We start from the raw sequence: 23,979 nt of genomic DNA, 5'->3' as shown, positions 1-23,979 counted from the left end.
ATTGCAGAACTGTGTGATTATCTGATTGTGAAATTATTAATAGACACCATTGAATAGGCGATAGCCTAGCCTTGCCTAACCTGCTGACTACATTCACAGGTGTATTTGGCGGACATGTCCCATGAAGCTCTCTTTAGGACACTTTAGCCAAACCAAAAGAAAGTTACAATGGGATTTATTCAAGGCTCCTGAAGTGTTCTCCACATATCGCCCCGAGAAGGCCCCTTTTCACTGGAAGGCGATGCACCACTTCAGCATTTATGTCCGGCAGAAAAAGATGAGGCCCTCCTCTATCCCATGTAAACACGGCGCTATGCATTGTGTAAATTACGTGGATTAGCCCCCTTTTGTTGCAAGAACACTGGACCTCAATGTACACACAGGAACTGATTCAAACCTCCCCCAAAGCCATTTGGCCTTAACTGACAAAGTTAAGGAAGCGTTACATCCATATCACCACGAATATTTTTTTTACCGGAAATAGGTCGTCAAAAGGTACCTGATATTGTTGAATATGAGTTGTTTTCGGTGTCTGGAAAAGGCTGGATTGGGAAGTGAAGGATAAAATGTGACTTCTGACTTCACCTTTGAAGCATCGGTGAGAGTAGGATACATTTAGGATACATACATTTTGGTTGCCACCCCGAAATTGAAATTACTTTATATTAAGGTAATTTCCGGGTTTGTGCCCTGAAATGGCCTTACCTTATTTTCTATCATTTCAATTACAAAGCAATTATTTAATTCTTCGCACGAATACTATTTATGCTAGAGTAAGCCATAGAAGCAATGTGTATAATTATATTGATCAATGCAGCAACTGCTCAACAATTGTTATAAGTCTACAATGCGATAACAAAGTCTATATTAAATAGAAGGGGGATCGAATAATAAATAGTACTAGGACCTCATGCATTCCAAAGATGAGTACGGCAAATTGTTCCGAAATTAGTTCAATATTCGTTCATCAAAAAGAGGGTTATGAGAATAAATGTTTCCGTGGTGACCCTGATTTTGCGTGCGTTTTCCTATTTCTCCTATTTCAGTTGGACTAACTTTTATTGAATATTAACCTATAGTCAACGTTTTAAACTATGTTAACTTTATAGGCATAAAGCCTAATGACTTCTTAGACTTATTCGAGTTTTGTTGATGCCTTAGCCTAAAGCTAATACTCGACAAACATGTATTTGTTTGATTGATGGCTCACTAAATGTGAATGGTACACATTTCAGAGGCCGAGAAGTTTTTCGATTTTGTTACAGAACATTTCTGAAATATGCGTGCCTTAATTACCTTTAAAGAGTATCATTTTTTGTTGTTGCTGAAAAGACACAACACGAAAATAAGTCTCAGGGCATCACTGTATATACATAAAATAATTGATATATTAAGCTATAGGGACTGGCTAAATGATGTGTGTGTTAGAAATGTGTTCTCAAATTGTGCAAAAGGTCAAGTTAGCTTTTTAGTTGTAAAGTTTCTTGCATCTGACCTAGACCCTGAACATACCTTATCATATGTGTTTGCCTATACATGTACACATACAATGTACACATACATACAATGTACACATACATACAATGTACACATACATACAATGTACACATTGTACATGCCTTGTTATAAATGTAAAACATTTGAAAATAATGATTGATTCATTGTGTGTCTCACGTGTTGGACTGTTTAATATCCTGAAATGTCTCTAATTTACATTACCCTGCATGTTGTGTTTTTTTTTTACAATGGGTTATATAATAAATGTAGCTTCACAACTGAGATTCAGTCCCCAATTACTTCTATGATTGAGGTCTGAAAGAGTGTGGCAGAAAATGATTGAAAGCCAGCAAGGCACTGAGAAATTAATTTGAGATAAGACATTACAATTAGTGGAAGTATGCCTAATAAATGACATTACTTCATTTCTAATCATTTTACATGGAGGATTTGAAGCCAGCTAAAAAAAAACGTATATAAGATGATATAATGACAACAAAATAACCACTTGATAACATTAATCTAACATGTTTATTTGAATGCTTTATTTTTTTTAAAAATGTGTTGAATGTTGTATTGTAATTATAGGGCGTTCGGCATTGTATAAGTTATTAGTGATTTTGAGTGATTTAAACAGTAATTAACTGAACAGCTCCTTTTGTTTACCTCTCGATTGATGTAAAAAATAAAATAAGTAAAATGGAAACGTTTCTTTCTCATTCACTCCTTTTCAAAATACTATGTCAAATTTTGTCAAGTCAAAATAAAAACGACCTGTTAGAAATGTAGGTTTTATAAAAATATGATTTTTTTACAAGTCAAAAGGCACGGAAATCGTCTGAATTTGGATAGTGGTTCGAAATTGTCCTCGAAGCGTAAACACGGTCCACAGTAGCAAGATACGAAATTAAAAATATATAAAACAATAAGATAATGGAATAGTTTTAGAGCAGAACGTCTTGCCTTGACGAAATGTGACAGAAACGTTTCACTGGTTGTTTGTTTTGCGTCAGACGTACGGGAGTCAATCACATTTCACAGCAGTTATTGCGTCTTCTACGCACCTGTGACCTATGAAAACTTGACTTCAGGTGTGCAAAAGTTCATATATGTAGAGAAGATAGTCCATGTTTTTTTAAACTGAACGAATTAGTAATGTTTTTCCAAAAAAAAAATAATTTATATGGGCGTAATTGACTTTATTATCTCAGTAATGTATCATCATGCGGTTTAACGTAGGAATGAAATGCTAATGAATAAGAAAAATGAATCAGATCTTGACCTCATAATGTGTAGGCTGTATAATGTTAACACGTAGGCCTATTACTAGAAAAAGTGCTTCTTTGTGAACCTGTCTCTCACTTGTCAATCCAACTTGGTAGACTGAAATGTGTTACCCCTCCTTATTGACTGAATTTGTGCTTTCTTATAGTCTAAATTGTAAAGACCTATTGATCTATGGTGTAATCCTAAACCAGAATGCATTGATAAAAGTGACCACCAGAACCTAGTGTTAATATTCATAAAACATTTTCAATGATTTTATTCAATTATGTTGATGCATATTTTACAAAGTATTTTGAGTATTTCATTTATTTTGTCTCTGTGCCTGTCGGGCATTTGACTAAGGAATGCAGGCCTAACTTTCACTAAGGAATGCAGGCCTAACTTTCACTAAGGAATGCAGGCCTAACTTTCACTAAGGAATGCAGGCATAACTTTCACTAAGGAATGCAGGCCTAACTTTCACTAAGGAATGCAGGCCTAACTTTCACTAAGGAATGCAGGCCTAACTTTCACTAAGGAATGCAGGCCTAACTTTCACTAAGGAATGCAGGCATAACTTGAACATCTATACACTTGAAAACAATCTCTTCAAATCAGCTGCAATGACGAAACCGCTCATAAAGGACCATGTCAGATTTGAGTTGCTGTATGTTTCACAAGACACATGCTTCCTGCTGCTGTGATGCAGTGAGCAGTGAATATGTATTAATCAAGAATGTATCCTGGATGGATACATGATCATGATATACGGTTCATTCATAAAACTCACTGCCAATGTTAATTTACCATATTTTACTTTTTTTTTTGCCAAACAGGTAAATAGCCTACACCACAAAACCCAGAAAACATGCACCACATATGCCATACGAATCCAGTTTTAGGAATAAGCCTCAATATTATTTCCATCTGAAAGCATGACCTGACGTTCGTGTATGATTCTAAACCAAAGCTGTCATTGTTGTGTCTTTTCCAGGCTGCCGACTGATTTAATTGGGCTGTATTTTACTTTGTGTGTAGGACGAGCCAACAGAACATCTGACCATGGAGCTTGCCAGGCTGTGGATCCTACAGGTCTGCAATCACAGAGAAATCATATCATTCTCCATCCATATTAAGGTAGAGAGATTGCCAAAATGTTTGTTGTCAAATGCACATCATACGCGTGGCGGTACTGGGCAAAAAAATTTGAATGGAATTTCAATCAATACATATCCTTCTCAGGTCAACAAATGGGCTAGAGAGATTGTTACAGAGCGGATGGTGTAAAATGGAGAGAGACAAGTAAGAGGACACTTGTCTAAAGGTAAGCCAGCCTTCTACTTTTAGACGAGTGTCCTCTTAGTTGTCTCTCTCCATCCCCTCTGTAACAGTCTCTCTAGCCCAAGGCTGGACAATGACCGGGGGGGGGGGGGGGGGGCAGGCTGTACAATTACGATTGAGATCAAAGTAGAGACTCATCTTAGAATAGGACATCTGGTAGAGAAGGATTTGTGTGACATCAGAAAGATACGGTGGCAGCGATAGCAACACGTTACAGTGGCATCATTTCAGACTAACTACAGCGGAGGAACTATGGTAAATTACATTGCACCAGACAGGTGATTGTAGGCTTCGGCATAGTACTTACCATTACAAAATCGGTACAAGCAAACACTTCACATTTAAAGTGACAAGTGGTGCATAACTGCATGTACTCACTAACTTTTTACATGGTAATTACATACATATTTAGTTACATTAATATAGGGCCAATTAAATGTCAAAGGTGCCTGCAGGGATGAAGTCATTAGGGTGGAGGGGACTATAATATCATATTAAAGATAGTGCAGTAGAGAAGGGGAATATTCCTACCCTGTTAGATAGAGCTAACACTGAATAGGTCAAATGAAAAAAAGCTGCTGAAGATGATGAGGGTGAGAAGAGAGGGTAACCCTTCGGCCGTGTGAGGTAATGTCGTCCTAATGTAAGTGAAGCCAAGGTGAGGAGGCAGGTAGGATGGAGAGGAACGATTGGCCTGGCACAGACCAGGTGGATTGATATGCCCTCTTACACAGAATAAAATAGGAAGATTATTTCATTGTCCGTTGTCACGTTGTGTAGTTCATATGCCAAATCACTGTTAATCATTTATATGCATTTGTACCCAAGTGTGTATGACCATGTGTGTGTCTGTGCTTGTGTATGAATGCCCATGTGTGTGCCAGTGTATGTGTTACTGTGCATGTGTGTATGCCTATGTGTTGTCTGTCCATTAGTAAAGTTAAAAACCGTGTTGGAGGAGCCACGTCCCCTGAACACACCAGGCTCCATTCTAGCAGGAGCACGTTCAAATGTTCAAATTTTACTCTACACCCCCCCCCCCCCCCCCCCCCCCTCACTTTTGTCCTAAGAGGGCAATTAAGGAAACAAACGTTTTCCCCCAGATTAGCTGACTGCCAGCTTTGCATACTAATGTAATGCCAAGTGGTTACAAATAGTGAGTGCTCTAATTACCGGCACTGTTTTCAATCAGAAATTGCTCAATTTCCCAGGATGAGGTCTCCATGGCTGGAGGGAAAAAAACACAACCTGACAGAAGCAAGAGACAATCATCATCTGTGTGTGTGGAGTGTGTATATCTCTGTGTGTGTGGAGTGTGTACATCTGTGTGTGTGTATGTGTGTGTGTGTGGAGTGTGTATATCAGTGTGTGTGTGGAGTGTGTACATCTGTGTGTGTGTGTATATCTGTGTGTGTGTATGTGTGTGTGTGTGGAGTGTGTATATCAGTGTGTGTGTGGAGTGTGTACATCTGTGTGTGTGTGTATATCTGTGTGTGGAGTGTGTATATATATGTGTGTGTGTGTGTGTGTGTGTGTGTGTGTGTGTGTGTGTGTGTGTGTGTGTGTGTGTGTGTGTGTGTGTGTGTGTGTATGGAGTGTGTATATCTCTGTGTGTGTGGAGTGTGTATAGCTGTGTGTTTGTGGAGTGTGTATATCTGTGTGTGTGTGTGTGTGTTTGTGTGAGCGTGTTTGTGTCCTTGTGTGACTGTGAGTGTGTGTATGCAAATAAGTTCATCTGCCTTTCTGTGTGTGCAACAGACGCAGGCAGGCACAGCCCTCTCCATCACTGGTGCCCCTGACAACACAGGAAATGGATCCCACCCGGTGGCAGCCTCAGCCTTCACACTATTTAGCACCACAATTATCCCCCATTCATTCACAGGCTGGATGAACCATATAAGGCCAACTGTGATTCAGCGATGATCAGCGCAATGTGAAACCACGGGTCTGGCCTGGCAATTTGATGTAATTGTGCTGCTGTGATCTTCTGTAGTAGGTGAGGCACCTCCTTTATTGTGCCATTCTACTGGAGGGAGAGAATTAGAATGAAGGAGTCTTTGATTTTAGGTGGACACAGTCATAATATCTGGAAGAGGTACAATGGTGTAGCATATTGTGGGTGATCAAACAGAGTAGGGGAAAATGAACAGTGGTGTAAAGTACTTAAGTAAAAAATACTTTAAAGTACTACTTACGTCTTTTTTTGGGGGTATCTGTACTTTACTATTTACTCTACCTTTCAAAAAGTTTGGGGTCACTTAGAAATGTCCTTGTTTTTTAAAGAAAAGCACCTTTTTTTGTCCAGTAAAATAACATCAAATTGATCAGAAATACAGTGTAGACATTGTTAATATTGTAAATGACTATTGTAGCTGGAAACAGCAGATTGTTAATGGAACGTCTACATAGGTGTACAGAGGCCCATTATCAGCAACCATCTCTCCTGTGTTCCAATGGCACATTGTGTTAGATAATCCAAGTTTATAATTTTAAAAGGATAATTGATCATTAGAAAACCCTTTTTGCAATTATGATAGCACAGCTGAAAACTGCTGTTCTGATTAAAGAAGCAATAAAACGGGCCTTCCTTAGACTAATTGAGTATCTGGACCATCAGTATTTGTGGGTTCGATTACAGGCTCAAAATGGCCAGAAACCAAGTATTTTCTTCTGAACCTTGTCAGTCTATTCTTGTTCTGAGAAATGAAGGTTTTTCATGCGAGAAATTGCCAAGAAACTGAAGATTTCATACAACGCTGTGTACTACTCCCTTCACAGAACAGTGCAAACGGTCTCTAACCAGAATGGAAAGAGGAGTGGGAGGCCCAGGTGCACAACTGAGCAAGAGGACAAGTACATTAGAGCGTCTAGTTTGAGAAACAGACGCCTCACAAGTCCTCAACTGGCAGGTTCATTAAATAGTACCTGCAAAACACCAGTCTCAATGTCAACAGTGAAGAGGCGACTCCAGGATGCTGGCCTTCTAGGGAGTGACGGTTGCTGATAATTGGCCTCTGTATGTCTATGTAGATATTACATTAAAAAAACTGCCATTTCCAAGCTACTATAGTCATATACAACATTTCCTGACACCCAAAAGTACTCGTTACATTTCGAATGCTGAGCAGGACAGGAAAATGGTCCAATTCACACACTTATCAAGAGAACATCCCTGGTCATCCCTACTGGCTCTGATCTGGCAGACTCACTAAACACAAATATTGCATTTGTAAATGAAGTCTGAGTGTTGGAGTGTGCCCTTGGCTATCGGTAAATATAAAAAACAAGAAAATGGTGCCATCTGGTTTGCTTAATATAAGGAATGTGAAATTATGATACTTAAGTGTATTTTAGTAATTACATTGACTTTTGATACTTGAAGGGATACTTCAGAATTTTGGCAATGAGGCCCTTAATCTACTTCCCCAGAGTCAGATAAACTTATGGATACCATTTTTATGTCTAGTATGAAGGAAGTTAGAGGTAGTTTGACGAGCCAACGCTAACTAGCATTAGCACAATGACTGGAAGTCTATGGGTATCTGCTAGCATGCTAGTCTCGGTTGGAATGGAGGTAGGGCAAGGAACGAACATCCTCCCACCACCATGGTCATGGGGAGCTGTAGGGACGGCACAGAGCACAGTGAACCCGGTGACCTTTAGCTAATGGAGGTCTGGCCTCTGATCAATGCACTGAGAGACTGACGGAGGCCATCTTGCCCTTTCACTGAGAGATGGGATGGAGGGGACAGAGGGGGACGGAGGGCGGCAGCCAACAGGCGCGCCATGCGGCCATCGACCCTGCCAGTCTCCCATCCTGTGGGTGACAGCTGTGCCAGCGGGCCTGGGGATGGTAATGTCAAGATGCCACTCTGCCCTGCCACCAAGGAAGGACAGCCAACCTCTCAGTCTCTGTGCTGTAGGGAGAGAGGGAAAGTCACTGCAGATTTATGTATTATGGCTTTGTGGTCAAATGGAATCAGCTTAACAGGTGTAGGATCTTAATTTAAACACCCCGTTGCAGGAGAAAGTTGCATTTTCATTTTGGGGTTTAAAAAGGCTTCTGAAGGTTATAATTTTCACTTTTAAATTTCAGACTTGATTTTCCTTTATGAAAAATGGATTCTAATTCACACAATAATTCACATTTCCTCTTGCTGCAGGATTCTTTTCCAGCTGTAGCAGACTGGCTCAAATTATGATCTTACATCTGTATCAGTATAGTTTAATTAAGAATCTGACGAAAGACTGAGAGAGCAAGTGTTTACAACAAGTTTATGGACAGTTTTGCATTTAAATGTAGTGTAATTACAGTTCCAGCGAAGACATAAGCCAAGTTTAGGGCAGTGTAATAATATTAGTATTTCCTGTGGTTGTAACTTGAAATGCAGTGTTGGGGATGTAAATGTTTGTGTAAAGCTTTGGGGTTGAGATGTTGAGATGTCATTTTGTCGTGTGATGCTCGGTACAACCCAGATGGCTCACTATTGTGCCTTTCATCATAGTAGAGCCTCGGAGACACACATGAATGACATACAGCTCCATACACATTATTAGCATAGAACAACAAATGAACAACAGTTTGTGCACTGTAATGAATTACACACCTCCTTACAATCATGCAAAGCAATTCATAAGACCAAGCGCACATAAATCACATTCCATACGGAGGGGGGAAAAAAAGCTCAGAGATAAGATTTGGAGCAGATTTCTCTTTTTATTATCGTTATCATTAACAGTAATTTGATACTCAAACCTCCTGTGACCTTTTCACAGCATCCTCCTTTCCCAGAAGAGCCCCTCAATAGCATGAGCAGAAGGCAAAGTGCAGAGAGAGAGAGAGAGAGAGGAGAGAGATAGTGAGATAAAGATCGATAGTGTACACTGCACAGTACATTATACACAATATATACATGCAGAGAGAGAGAGAAAAGTGTTAGAGATTGATAGTGTGCACTATACAGTCAATTACACACAGAGACAGAGAGACGAAATAGAGAGAGAATAAAAAGAGGAGAGAGATAGTGAGATAAAGATTGATAGTGTACACTGCACAGTACATTATACACAATATATACATGCAGAGAGAGAGAGAAAAGTGTGTTAGAGATTGATAGTGTGCACTATACAGTCAATTATACACAGAGAGACAGACAGAGAAACGCAAGAGAGAGAGACAAAAGAGAGAGAGAGAGAGAATAAAGAGAGAGGGAATAACGAGAGAGAGGGAATAGTGAGAGAGAGAATAGTGAGAGAGAGAATAAAGAGAGAGAGAGAGAGAATATTGAGAGAGATAGTCCGTAATATACATTATAAACAAGATTATCATATCGCTGATGTACTTTTATATGGTGGTCCTCAATGCACATTCCTAAAATTCAAATGCAATCCAAAACAATTTAGAAGTGGAAACACATGAAGACGTCATGCGGTCACCGCGGGCCAGTGGTGGGGCATACTGTCTGTGTGTGATTACCATGCAGTTACACTTACTGTACATTTGGCCATAAGCCCCACCGACGGACCGACTGAGGAGAATATGGGGCAATCTGAGCGGGGCATGTCTGGCCTGTGACAGGCTCAACTTGCCAGCGTTTCCTCCTTATCAGGAGCTGGGGGTGGCGAAACTAATTGAAAAGCTACTTAGGTTTTCTTCCTCTCATATAAATGGATTACAGTCTTTGCCTCCATGCTTGGGTCCTATGTTTACTCAATGAGATTTGACACTAGAGTGGAGGGATAGGTCCACTCCCAATTTGATCCCACACGCCCAATTCCATACTAACAATCAGCGCCTGTCTCCGTCTCACACCCTCCTGTGTTTATTATCTTAGCAGGCCAATAAAATGGCCCATCATACTATATATACTGTACAAACATGTTAATATATGTATACATGTGGGGATATGGTATGGGGGAGGCTGACACCCTTGGCCAGGGACTTACGGGGGTGCAGGGGAGTGAGGAAAGGGGTGCAAGAGAGAACCCCGTGGATCCACTGAGTGGTGTGGCAGACTCCCCAACCTCCTGCTAGGATTTGTTGGAATGTGAGAGAGGAGGATTTTAGCACCAGGCGAGCCACGCCAGAGCCACGCAGACTTCATGCCATCTGTCTCCCCCCTCCGTCCTCCTTTTGCCAAACTCATTAGACCTTTTTTTCTCTCCTTTTCATCCCTTGTCACAAGACTAGGGGACATACTGGGATCTGCTAACGCATTGGAGGAAAGAATGGAGGGAGGAAATGGAAGAAGAAGCTCAATAAACAGATTTAGAAATCTGGGTTCATTAATATGTATTCATGATGTACTGACAGCCTGAACAACATACAGGCTCTGTATCACAGAGGAACTGAGTCTTCATATTGGGTATGTTATATCAAAGTTTAATGACCATAAAACACTTCCACGAGTCAGTAAAGTCAGTCAGTGAAGTCTAACACTGGATTGAAGGCATCAATGTCAAAAAGGTATTATTTTTAACAACATATTCTCGTATATTTAACTTGTATTGTCCTTCAAGAGTGGCATAATATTGTTTATACTGCATGTACAGTTTTTCATTGGTAGGAATCTGTGAGGTAGTGACACATCATACATTATTATGTATGAGTTAGTGAAATTGAAGCCTGTTGTGATTAGTCAGAAACATGTCAGATTAATTATCATAACTGTCAATATGGTGTCATACATGCCCCAATTACTTAATGACCTAATAAACAGTATCATAAATAACAGTATGTTGTTGATATGTTCATTTGAACCAGTAATTAAGTCAAGTGAGTATTGTTGTATATGTACTGTATTTTCAAGTCAGGAAAACAGTCATCTACAAACCTTAATTGACCAGGTCAACTTCACATCCATAAATCCCTGAAAACAAATGTTTTTACAACATGAAGCTTTTGACAAACAGATTACACATTTAACCAAGTTGAGTAGGGCTCAGGATCACGATTCAGAGGGCATTATGAAATCCAAAACAGATCCCCTCATCAAATGGCTCTGTGAGCCGTGTGGTGGTCTGATGGGGTTGACCCCTGGCCCTCTCCCTGTGGGGGGCGGCTGGGGAGGGAGCGCGGAAGATCACACGAAGGCCCTGTTCTGGCTCCATGTCCAAACAGCCTGGTCTGTTCAGGAGGAGGGTGGAGGGGTGGAAGTGTACCCCCTCGTCCTAAAGAGAGCACCAGGTGGCAAGGATGTGGGCAGGGGGCTTTTGATGCTGACCCCTGGTCCCTGGGATGGGATGGCTCTAGTCATTGATCCAGCCAGAGGAGGGAGGGGAGCCAGGTGCCCCTGGTGGCGATGGGGATCAGCTGCTACAGTCTGGGTATGGAGGAGAGGAGTCTGGGCCACACTGGTCCCAGTCATGCCAGTAGTCACAGCCCCAGTGTTGACTGGCTGTGATGTTGTAGACAGGGTGCTGGTCTAACACTGAAAGCAAAAGGGAACAGATTAATGAGTCGGTGTCTCCAAACTTTTGACTGGTACATTCAAGGGTTTTTCTTTATTTTTACAATTTTCTACATTGTATGCTGCCCTATTTGGTAAAAGACCAAGTCCATATTATGACAAGAATAGCTCAGATAAACAAAGAGAAACGACAGTCCATCATTACTTTAAGACATGAAGGTCAGTCAATACAGAAAATGTCAAGAAGTTTGAAAGTTTCTTCAAGTGCAGTTGCAAAAACCATCAAGCGCTATGATGAAACTGGCTCTCATGAGGACCACCACAGGAAAGGAAGACCCTGAGTTACCCCTACTGCAGAGGGTAAGTTCATTAGAGTTACCAGCCTCATAAATTGCAGCCCAAATAAAAGTAACAGACACATCTCAACATCAACTGTTCAGAGGAGACTGTGTGAATCAGGCCTTCATGGTTAAATTGCTGCAAAGAAACCACTACTAAAGGACACCAATTAGAAGAAGAGACTTGCTTAGGCCAAGAAACATGAGCAATGGACATTAGACCGGTGGAAATCTGTCCTTTGGTCTGATGAATCCAAATTGGAGATTTTTGGTTCCAACCGCTATGTCTATGAGAGACGCAGAGTAGGTGAACGGATGATCTCCGCATGGGTGGTTCCCACCATGAAGCATGGAGGAGGAGGTGTGATGGTGCTTTGCTGGTGACACTGTCTGTGAATTATTTAGAATTCAAGGCACTCTTAACCAGCATGGCTACCACAACATTCTGCAGCGATTCACCATCCAATCTGGTTTGCGCTTAGTGGGACTATCATTTGTTTTTCAACAGGACAATAACCCAACATTCCTCCAGGCTGTGTAAGAGTTATTTGACCAAGAAGGAGAATTATGGAGTGCTGCATCAGATGACCTGGCCTCCACAATCCCCCGACCTCAACCCAATTGAGATGGTTTGGGATGAGTTGGACTGCAGAGTGAAGGAAACGCTCTGCATATGTGGGAACTCCTTCAAGACTGTTGGAAAAGCATTCCTCATGAAGCTAGTTGAGAGAATGCCAAGAGTGTGCAAAGCTGTCATCAAGGCAAAGGGAGGCTACTTTGAAGAATGTCAAATATAATATTTGTTTAACACTTTTTTGGTTACTACATGACTCCATATGTGTTATTTCAGCGTTTTGATGTCTTCAATAATATTCTACAATGTAGAAAAATAAAGACAAACCCTTGAATGAGTAAGTGTGTCCAAACCTTTGACAGGTACTGTATATACAGTTCCCACATATGCTGAGCACTTATTGGCTGCTTTTCCTTCACTCTGCGGTCCAACCCAGGTCATCGTATGCAGCACTCCATCACTCTCCTTCTTGGTCAAATAGCCCTTACACAGCCTGGAGGTGTGTTGGTGAAAAAAAAGCGCAAACCAGATGGGATGGCGTATCACTGCAGAAGGCTGTGGTAGCCATGCTGGTTAAGTTAAGTGTGCCTTGAATTCTTAATATATCACTGACAGTGTCACCAGCAAAGAACCACCACAGCATCACAACTCCACCTCCATGCTTCACGGTGGGAACCGTGAACCACACATGCGGAGATCATCCGTTCACCTACTTTGCGTCTCACAAAGACACAGCAGTAGTAACCAAAAATCTCATATTTGGACTCATCAGACCAAAGGACAGATTTCCACTGGTCTAATGTCCATTGCTTGTGTTTCTTGGCCAAAGCAAGACTCTTCTTCTTATTGGTGTCCTTTAGTAGTGGTTTCTTTGTAGCAATTCGACCATGAAGACCTGATTCACATAGTCTTATTTGAACAGTTGATGTTGAGATGTGTCTGTTACTTGAACTCTGTGAAGCATTTGATTGGGCTGCAATTTCTGAGGCTGGTAAATCTAATGAACTTATCCTCTGCAGCAGAGGTAACTCTGGGTCTTCCTTTCCTGTGGTGGTCCTCATGAGAGCCAGTTTTATCATAGAGCTTGATTGTTTTTGCGACTGCACTTGAAGAAACTTTCAAAGTTCTTGACATTTTCTGGATCTATTAAAGTAACGATGAACTGTGGTTTCTCTTTGCTTATTTGAGCTGTTCTTGTCATAATATGGACATGGTCTTTTACCAAATAGGGCTATCTTCTGTATACCACCCCTACCTTGTCACAACACAACTGATTGGCTCAAACAAGAAGGAAATTCCACAAATGAACTTTTAACAAGGCACACCTGTTAAAGTTCGAATCCCCGAGCTGACAAGGTACAAATCTGTCATTATGCCCCTGAACAAGGCAGTTAACCCACTGTTCCTAGGCCGTCATTGAAAATAAGAATTTGTTCTTAACTGATTTGCCTAGTAAAATAAATGTAAAAAAAAATATTTTTAAATTAAAAAATTGAAATGCATTCCAGGTGACTACCTCATGGAGCTGGTTGAGAGAATGCCAAGAATGCCAAAGCTGTCATCAAGGCAAAGGGTGGCTACTTTGAAGAATGTCAAATATAATATTTGTTTAACACTTTTTTGGTTACTACATGTGTTATTTCATAGTTTTGATGTCTTCACTATCATTCTAAAATGTATAAAATAGTAAAAATAAAGAAAAAATCTGGAATGAGTAGGTGTGTCCAAACTTTTGAATGGTACTGTACATGTTTGTGTAGCCCGAAATGTTCGGATGCTACAAACAGAAGTTGACAGATCGGCTGAAACAACTTCAGACGAGTCCCAAGAAGCTTGTGGGGGTCGTAGATCAAAATGGAGAACGCCATCGTGTTCGGACGCTACAGACGGTCTGACAAACACCGGTCTAGCTCTGTCACCTTTACCGCAGATGCGAAAGTACGACAAATGCGGTGGGTTGAGAAAAATCCCAGATATCTTTAGCTTAAACAGACAGATTTTTATTTTTTTAATGCTAATTCGATTTCCGTGGCGGAGTGGATGTTGACTCTCGGGTGCTTTAAGAAAAAAAATTCAACAGAATCGGCGGAATGACTAGACCCCTGCTCACACGCAAACACAGTTCACTTTCATAATTTGCTCCTTGTATAATTCCATCTCGCATCTGAACACTCTCCTCTCACCTTTTCCCTTCGCTTATGGACTTCGGTGCAAAACACATCAGCTGTCATAACCGCTAACCTCTACACACAGCCTACATCATTGTCAACATATTATCTAACGTCATAATCAATATAGCTAATAGAACTAACGTGTTAGTAAACCCGCTACAATCATGCAGTACAGTGTACAGTCAGTAAGCAGTTCAGCAGTTACACCGGTGAACCCCAGTGGCAATACATTTAGAAAACCAAACGCTTCCCTTGACTTGGAAAAGTTCCAGTGTTGGCTACACCATGGTGCTACCCTACAGACTGTTGTTGAGGCTCCCATACACCTTCATTGCAAAAAAGTATGTTTTAATCAATTATTTGGTGATGTGAATATATTTAGTGTAGTTTTATCTAAAAAAAAAAAAGGATAACTTTGTGTTTCACTACTTACATTTTTTCTGAAATCCACTGAGGAGGATGGCCCTTCCCTTCCTCCTCTGAGGAGCCTCCCCTGATTTCATCCTCACATGTGATCTTGCAATTCCACATGTGAAAGTAAGATGAACACGTGGAGTTTTCTTACATGTGAAACGGCAAATGTGATTTCCACATGATAGTTTTCAGACGTGAAAATGCAATTGACATGTGAGGGGAAAACATGTTATTCACCTCACATGTGAAACGAAGGTGTTAACATGTGAACTCTAAATGTGGTTTCACATGTGACGTTTAAGCTCAACATGTGAAAACAGCCATTTACACGTGAAAAAGCGATTTTCACATGTGAAACTGCAAATTTCACGTTTCTTTTGTAAGGCGATGCATGGATTATTTGACTGGAGACGTTTTTTGATTGAAATGGGGTGAATGCTGAAGATTACTGAAAGTAATGCAAGGTAAAAAAAAAAAAAAACAGCAAAGTGACATCACCGTGAAAAAAGTCAATGTTGAATGACTGACAACCAGTGTTAGGTACACAACTAGGTTAGAATAGAAAACATAGAATGAGCAGAATGCCTCACCAATGTCAGAGGTGTAGTAACAAGATCAGCCAGTCAATGAATGAGGAAGAATCTCTGTCAAATCTAAATGAATGTGTTAAATCTTCATTTTAATCGACTGTGGTACAAAATACGACTGGGAAAAATAGGAGTGCGAGCAAGCCAGTGAGAAGTCAACGTTTCAAATGTGAGCACCATTACACATCCAAGAGATGTAAATCTCAATTGAACTTATCTGGTTAAATAAAGGATAAATAAATAATACATTTAAATACTAGTGTTGCTGGTCTCTCATTCATAATGAGCTGATGTCCTGCTGGAGTCGCTGGAAGAAGACAGTACCTCAAAATCTGCCAGCACTTCCAACACTGTGTCTGTATCTGGGCCAGGCTTGGAGGAGGGTTAGTGTTATCAGTGTCTAAACTCTGTACCTTCTGTGTCTATAAGACGTTTACTACACACACACACACACACAGACATTCACGTGCGCACACACACACACACACGCACACACACACACACACACACACAAACACACACCCAAAAGACAGGGACTATAATCCTCCCACTTCCCTGGGGCTTGGATGTGAAAGCAGGCTGGATGGAAGAAGAAATTAAGATGTGTCTGATTCCAACAGCAGCCAATAGGAGAGCAGCGCCTTACACCCAGGGCTCTCTGATAGGTTCTCCTGGCCCTCTTCATCTCCGGGTCCGTATCATTCTCTCTAATCACAAGCACACCAGCAGTCTGACCCAAAGACAACAAGACCCAGGGAGGGATGGAAGGAGGATGGAGGGATGGATGGACAGAAAGTGTGTGGGAGGGAACAGCAGCCAACGCACGGTGTCAGTAGTAGCCAGTGTGTTATTATTATTAATAAAGCATTAAAAAGTGAGCACATCAAAGCGTACAGGGGCCATGCTATCATACATGAAAGTAACATACTATAGCTTAATGTCTCCTAAGGCGTGTTATGGTGACGCTGCTTTCATTTGAAATGCATTGTGTGGCGAATGGATTTGTGAGAGTGGAGAAAGCGTGGCGTGGGTGCAGACCATAATTTAAAACCTGACCTCATAGGCTCTTCAAAGCCGTAGTGACTGAGGATATTTAGTGCTTACTGGTGTAGGAGACCCGCGCCAAGGCTGTATAAACAACAGATATGTACATGCTGGCATAGCTGGTGATGCATAGGCTGACTTACATACCACATGATCAATACTCACTGCAAACAACAACAACAACAACAACAACAACAACAACAACATTTGGGAAACATTTTATTTATGTTGTTCCTATTATCAGATCACACAGCACATTATATTGACATTCACTGGGAATACAAATGTCTCATTGATGTTACAATTTCTCTTTTTCCGCCCCATAAACCATGAATCCTCCATTCTGCAATTGGCACTATTGTGGTAATACTCATTTTGCAAATGGAGACGGCTGGAAGTAAGACATCTCTCTCTCTCTCTCTCTCTTTACCACCGACGCCAGGTAATTATCCTAATCTACCTTCCTTCTCCGCTTCTGCTCTTCTCTCCTCCACCGCATCACGCTGCTTTGGACCACCTCTGTGCCTTCATTATCAGCACTGGGAGTGTCTAATGGCTTGGCTCTCTCACAGCGCAGTCTGTCGGAGGAGAGACAGCCTGCTGAGGAAAAGAGATGGAGGGACCGGAGGAGAGGGGGGAATTGGGGGTAGGAGGAGGAGGGAGGAGGGGGGAGAAGGGAAGGAGATACAGCACTGAAGGGGGATGGCATTGAAGGTTAACATCTCAATCACTTCGGGGCAATTCTGCCAGACTCCGTTAGCTCCAGCTTTTCAGGCGTCTCCCTGAAAAACGAACGCCGGTGGGACGAGTTTGTCTGTCGCAATGTCAAAGAGGTGGCGAGGAGGAGGACACTTTGGAGGTGGACAGTGTGCTTATGTGTGTGTGTGTGTGTGTGTGTGTGTGTGTGTGTGTGTGTGTGTGTGTGTGTGTGTGTGTGTGTGTGTGTGTGTGTGTGTGTGTGTGTGTGTGTGTGTCAGGATGAGTTGGCCATGGGATGGGTGTATTTAGGGCGACGGGTCGTGTTTTAAGATGGGACAGGACGGCTGGTGCACCGCAACATACAACAGACTCCCACCTTGTCTCTTGGAGACAGCAAGCCATTTAACATACAGAAGGACTGGGGGTGGCAATTCAGTTGCAACATTTTTTCTAAATGACACCCTTGACGGATGGAAAAATGTTGGGGTCCCTGAACAGATTTATGCGGTACGAAAATAAAATGTGTGACATCGAGACAAAAAGACAGACATTTTCAAACCTACTTTTGAACCCCTAAAGAGAGCAGTGACAAACGCTACCACACCCACACTCCTTCTGTAGCATACCTGTTTTTCAACACTCCAAAAATGTCATATAGTCAAACTGTGATATTGTATGTTGTATATGGCACAAACACAATATACATGGACTCATTCCAAGTGTACTGTAACTGTACATTTCATCCATGGAGGAACGACACAGATTGAGATGGTCTCTGCTTCCATCTAAATATACATACCATACAGTATATATAATGAGTTAATGACTATGGAAGTCTTGCACTACATGCCTTTAGAATGGTACAACCTTGTACTCCATTTAAATGCTAATGAATAGTAATGAATGTGTATTATATCATGTTTACGACTTGCACACATAAAACAAATGTTTTAGCCTACACATAAACATACCACATGGTTGCACCCGCTCACTGAAATGACTCTAGATACAGTATAGCACATTCTGTTGAGTTGCTAAATACTATGCAAATACATAGAGAGCTGTGCACCACTGAGATGAAAGCATGATCTCAGTGTAGAGCCTGGGTACTGTTTGGTCACCCATAAACAATTGGGGCAGTGTTAGCCTAAAACGTGGCATTAGCGCAGTATTAGTCAACAGCCTGAGTCAATACACCCCACTGGGCTCCGTGTCCTCCTACAAACACAAACAATTGCTCTAGCAGGCCTCTGCAACTAGATGGAAACATCAATTACAGTAAATTACACCGAAACAATGAGAAACACTTTAATTTGTTTAATCTCCTGAGCTGTTTTGGATGAAAGCAATGGGCGCTGGAGTAAGATAACATTACATAGTCCAAAGTTATTACCGCCCCCCCATAATGTTTATACATACAGCAGGAGTGGGCTATTTATATTTTGCTCCTCAGGATGTACTACGAAAGGAGCATCAACTTCAAATAATGTGTTCAATGTGCGGCCCACTATATGGATGCAGTTGAATTACAAATAGGAGACCCTGAAAATCCACGGCAGCTCCAATGTTTGTCTGGAGAGCTGCAAGCATCCGGAGTTTCATAGCAGAGAAAATGGCCACAGTTCCATTGAAACACAAAAAGCTTTATGCGCTTGTGTAGGGGAGGAAAACACACACATTATGTGATTAGAAAATCATTTAAAGTCACAATCCTGGGATAGAGGCCTCTCCATTCTCTATAAGGTCGACTTTAAAGAGGAGAAGAAAACAATGGACCAAATACTCACTTTGTGTATCCGCTCATTCTCTCTGCACAGAGAAACCACAAATGACTAGTCTACTAAATTCTAGCTCTTTTCTAGCAACTCAAACAGTAACTATGCACCAAAACAAAAAGCGAAGAACTTCAACCAAGCACTGTAATGTTTCAATGAGCTGCTTTGCCATGGTTGATTATCGGGGGGAGGGGGGGGGGGGGGGGGGGGGGGGGGGGGGGGGTTGGATGCAGTGGACAGACAGATGAAGATTTTGGCTGTTCCAGAAAGCTTTTTTGAGGGGGGGGGGGGGGGGGGGGGGGGGTTGGAGTAAATGAAAGACAAATGCCAGTAGTGCCCACTCAGCTATTTTCCCTGTCAAGATCAAAGGCTCCGCTGGACTGGCCTCTCCGCGGGAAACTTGAAATGGGCCCTGCCTTTGTTTGCTGTTGCTAGGAGACCTGCAGACAGCTGAAAGTGTTTGCAGTGGGGTACAAGATCAAAAACATTTCCAATATACATTTTTAAGACTGCTGTGTATTCCAGGCTTAGGCTTGTAATTTACAGGACAAAAATAAAAGACCAAGAAATAATGATGTCTCTGTGTGTTGGTCATGGACTAAATTGACGATTTGCTTGATTTTTGCTGTTGGCAAAGCAAGGTAGTTTAATAGTGACAGGGTTGCATGTTTATAACACACTTGGAAGGGTACATCACTGCTCTTTTCTGTAGTAGGCCTAAAAACAGTATGATATAAAGAGAAGTGAGAATCACACCTTATGTTATATCTTTTGATATTGTTATGGAGAATTAACATAATGGACATATTAGTTTGGTTAGTCGAATGCCCACTCCCCCCCCCCCCCCCCCCCCCCCCCCCCCCCCCCCCCCCCCCCCCCCCCCCCCCCCCCCCCCCCCCCCCCCTCTCTCACACACACACACACACACACACACACACCCTTGCCCACAAACAGTGGACCAATCAGGCCCACATCCAGTTTGATATTTACAGGGCTGAAGTTAACCTTAGCCACAATGCTAATTATAACATTGTTATGGTTTAATGGGCCCCATGATAGTTTGGGTGCCTACACATGTGTCACTGGGTGCTCATTAGCCATTATTAGGTCGACACTCAACTAATGTCCAAACCTGCTGAGCCAGAAATTACAAGTGTCCCCTTGATATTTACAATACTGTCCTTGGTAGGTATGCAATGTGTCTGTTTGTTTAATGAGAGAGTAAAGGTGTGTTCAGTTTGTATGTTGACCAGATCAACGATGAATACATAGTCCAAGTAAGCCACGCCTCTTAAATCTTCAATTACATAACATCGTGTGGAGCCACTTAAACCAACTGGATGACTTACTTTACCTGTAGCCATGTCTGAAGGACCAAGCAATCTGCTTCCTTTCTATTCTTCCAATTAGGAAATGTATACCTTGTGCGTAATGGGTATATCTTGTGCGTAATGGGTATATCTTGTGCGTAATGTGCAAACACAAAACGTAAAACTATGGTGTTGCAGCAGTGGCATGTCCCATTTAAACTTGTTTAACCTCTGTTGGCTTTCTAGCTCTTCTCAAATGTCTTTAAAAATAGCTGTTTATGGTAGCGTAGTCTACTCAACCAACCTTATAGACAATTCTATAATTCTTACAATTTTTATAGACATGTAATTACAGTGGCCTCTGGTCCAAGGGCAAAACCGCCTCGTGTGGTAAATGTGTAATTAAAAAATACGAAATGAGCTAAATTGATATATTAAGGCGGTGGGATCTACGTTATACTTAATGAAACAAGTAAAACTGCGATGGCCATGAGAGTGACCTTCATGTCTGGAACGATTGAGATTAGAATCGTGCTGCGTCTGCCTGTTGTTTTCACCAACTCAGGCCAACTGGCACGGCATTGGCGTCCTCTCCCGGCTCCCAGTCTGCCGTGGTGACAATGACAACCAGATACCGCATGGCGTGCAAAGATGACAGAAATAGTTGCACGCCAAAGGATTGTTGGAAATTCCAGACAAACATCACGCTACCAGTCGTGAAAGTCGTTATGTAGCTTCTCGGCGTGGAAAAATGCCTTATAGGGTGGAATAGTCATCCCTGACCTGGGCTATATGTCCATTCACATTTGTAAAACATCTGCAGCATCGTAACTACACTCAAGTAGACTACATTTAAACAAGTGTTTGCTGTGTAAGTAAACTGTAGCCTATTTAAAAAAAAAAAATCTACTTACATTTTATATTAATTAAGCTACTCTAGTATTAGCTTAGGGTGGTGTATTCAGAAGTGTATTCTGTCTAACCATAATGCTACGTATGCATCCGGTGCGTACTCTCTGACTAAACCCGATTTATGGACACTGTCGCTCGATTTGGTGATCCAATAATAACGCAGCTGGTAAAATTTTACCAGACTACAGTACAGAGCGCAGCAGACCAGATTCTACATCGACTACGTTTACGTTGCATCCCGCTCACTTTATCTCCCAGCCCTTTTTCGTCAACGGAGAGAGAGACGTCAGGGCTCTCCAGTCGCTGCACAGAGGGACCCACCCCTGTGTGACATCACTCAGAGAACGTACTGTACCGGAGCTGTTTTCAAAGCGTGCATCAGCAGTCTGAATATCCTGCCAAAAATACATGAACAACAGCAGAGTAAAACGAAAAAGTAGGCTAACGTGCTAAACAGATTTGGGATTTGCACTCTCAGAAAATAGAATGTATTCAATTTGTTGATGAGGACAGCACAATTTCTGTTTTTATGTGTTTGGTTGCATGTATAAAAAAAAATCGATATAAACTGAAACCAGGATATGAATCAAATTTATCCACAAATTGTTTTGCTTGTCTAACGTCATAATTTCCCTGTCAAAAATTATTCATATGTTGGATTAAACACCATTAAGCCCAGTTTTACGCGATAAGGGGACAAAAAAATGCTGTACTGCAGGAGTCTTCAACCTTTTCTTGCCCAGAGAGGGACCTCCGCCCAGGCAATCCGGCGACCCAGAGCACAAGACGTCTTGGCCTATTCTAAAGGCACCCTACTAAAATGAGAAAAAGCCTGATCATGCAAAAATGGCGATCCAGTATTAATAGGCAATTGCTACTTAATAAAAATATTAAATATACATAAGTAACTTAAAAGGCTAAGGTTTAGTTATTGTGCTAGACCATAAACTATATGATCAATTTAAACCTGATAATGTATTATAGGCCTAAAAGCGCACAGGTGGGACTATTAGTGACCCTTTGGCAAATACATAGATAGAGTGACGCAAATAGTACAAATGCTGCACTGTAAGAGATTTTAATAAGCAAAATAATGATCATGAGACAATTATTCTGAAAACACACCGCAACAGGCTGCCTTTTTCGTTAGTCACAATATTAGGCTAAACAGAAAAGTAGGCCTAAACTGTTGAACGTTTCATCAAGTCAGTAAGAGTTATCCTTCCTCTAGCCCCTGGCGATAACAGTTCACCTCTCTTGTCGGACGGCTGTTGCTTGAACGATCCCACGTGGTGACAATAAAATGCCTCGGTTACTAGGCCTTGCATAAAAGGCAAACAGTTTATAACGTTGTGAAGCAAAGGTAGAGCCTGTGAAGGAGAAAGATTTAGTAACGGGGAGAGGATGGAATTCCTAGAGCGAGGTCAGAGGGCCAAAGTTACCTTTTACAAGCCCCGGAGGCTGTATGTGGAGACCATCGACGTAGAACCAACAGTTACAACTCATTATAATACCAAAGACTTGTCATTGTCATCAATCAATACGCCTATCAATCATCAATTCCACTTGACAATTGTTTTCTATTATATAATAGTTTATTGGGTTAACCAACTTTAGGCTAAACAAATAGGGTTTCATATATATCATGCCTATGTGTTGGTCTAGCCATACGCCTATACATCCTTTCATCTTTCTGTCTGTCATATCTGTCTGTAATTTTAAAGCAGCTGCTATTCAAATTGCCAAACAATAAAGTCAAATTCGTGAAGGCCTAGTCTATTGGATGCTGTGCATAACTGTTCTGGCGAACTGGGGAACAGAAAAGCCGTTGAGTTACAATGAACACAGATAGGTAACAAAATAAACAAAATAGGCATAATATGATTGGACTTAGACTCCAAAATCGATGACTATCAGTGCATAATCATCAAGGAGATGAAAATATATTTAAGAGTAGCCTAAGAGTGTTGATCTTTTCACAGTCTTTCAAATAAGTGTTATTGAGGAGGATTTGGTGTGAGATTCCCTTTTCATTAGAACGGTATTATAAAGCGTAGACTTGGAGACAGAAGGGCGAGGCTTACGTCACAGTCCAAGAGTCACCCGCCGTGTGTTCGGCGTCTCCAAGTAAAGACTTATCTGCAAAAAAAAGTTTGGACTGACAATGTGGGTGGACAGGGCGTGAAACTACTATCATCATCAGTTTTGAATGAAAGAAAGAAAACATATCTTCAACAAAAAGGGAGGCTCATTCCAATTCAGCTGCGTTGTTAGGACAACGAGAACCATCCCTCAGATGATTAGTTCCACTTCAAAAGAATTTACTTTCCGCGGTGAACGTCCCCCCTTTTGTGTCCTTACACAGGGGTTTCACAAACCAAAAGAATAATTGTATGTTTAGCCAGTCTGTTTATTTTTTCCTCTGTTCAAACGACATTTGTATTAAATAAATATAATACTTATCACAATGCCCTAGAAGTCCATAAACATGTCCTACTCCAGACAAATGCTTGAACGCTCAGACATCATCATAATCTGCACCAAAGAATAAAGACACATGACCTAAATAATACAAAAGGTGTAGGATGGCAGCATAATTTAAATGGTACCCTACCCCACGCCGTTTGGAGTCGATTTCAAAA

At 41.4% G+C, this 23,979-nt stretch overlaps 2 long non-coding RNA genes across 4 annotated transcripts in view; one reads left to right on the top strand and one right to left on the bottom strand.

Moving 5' to 3' along the window:
* Positions 1-10,580, top strand: part of LOC110488755 — a 33,999-nt gene extending 23,419 nt beyond the window's left edge. The window contains exons 3-5 of one of the 3 annotated variants that reach the window (XR_005035915.1): positions 3,802-3,900; positions 5,863-6,100; positions 10,295-10,580. This is a non-coding gene — a long non-coding RNA (uncharacterized LOC110488755). Of the gene's footprint in view, positions 1-3,801; positions 3,901-5,862; positions 6,374-10,289 lie in introns of those variants that run through there. The other 2 variants (XR_005035916.1, XR_005035914.1) reach the window with 2 other exon arrangements.
* The window catches only part of LOC110488754, a 138,982-nt gene continuing 123,990 nt past the window's right edge, over positions 8,988-23,979 (bottom strand). The window contains exon 3 of the long non-coding RNA XR_002468479.2: positions 8,988-11,534. This is a non-coding gene — a long non-coding RNA (uncharacterized LOC110488754). The remainder of the gene's footprint in view (positions 11,535-23,979) is intronic.

This window comes from Oncorhynchus mykiss, chromosome 14, assembly GCF_013265735.2.
Source record: "Oncorhynchus mykiss isolate Arlee chromosome 14, USDA_OmykA_1.1, whole genome shotgun sequence".
In the NCBI taxonomy this organism is placed as follows: Eukaryota; Metazoa; Chordata; class Actinopteri; order Salmoniformes; family Salmonidae; genus Oncorhynchus; species Oncorhynchus mykiss.
This window is presented reverse-complemented; position numbering and strand designations above follow the sequence as displayed.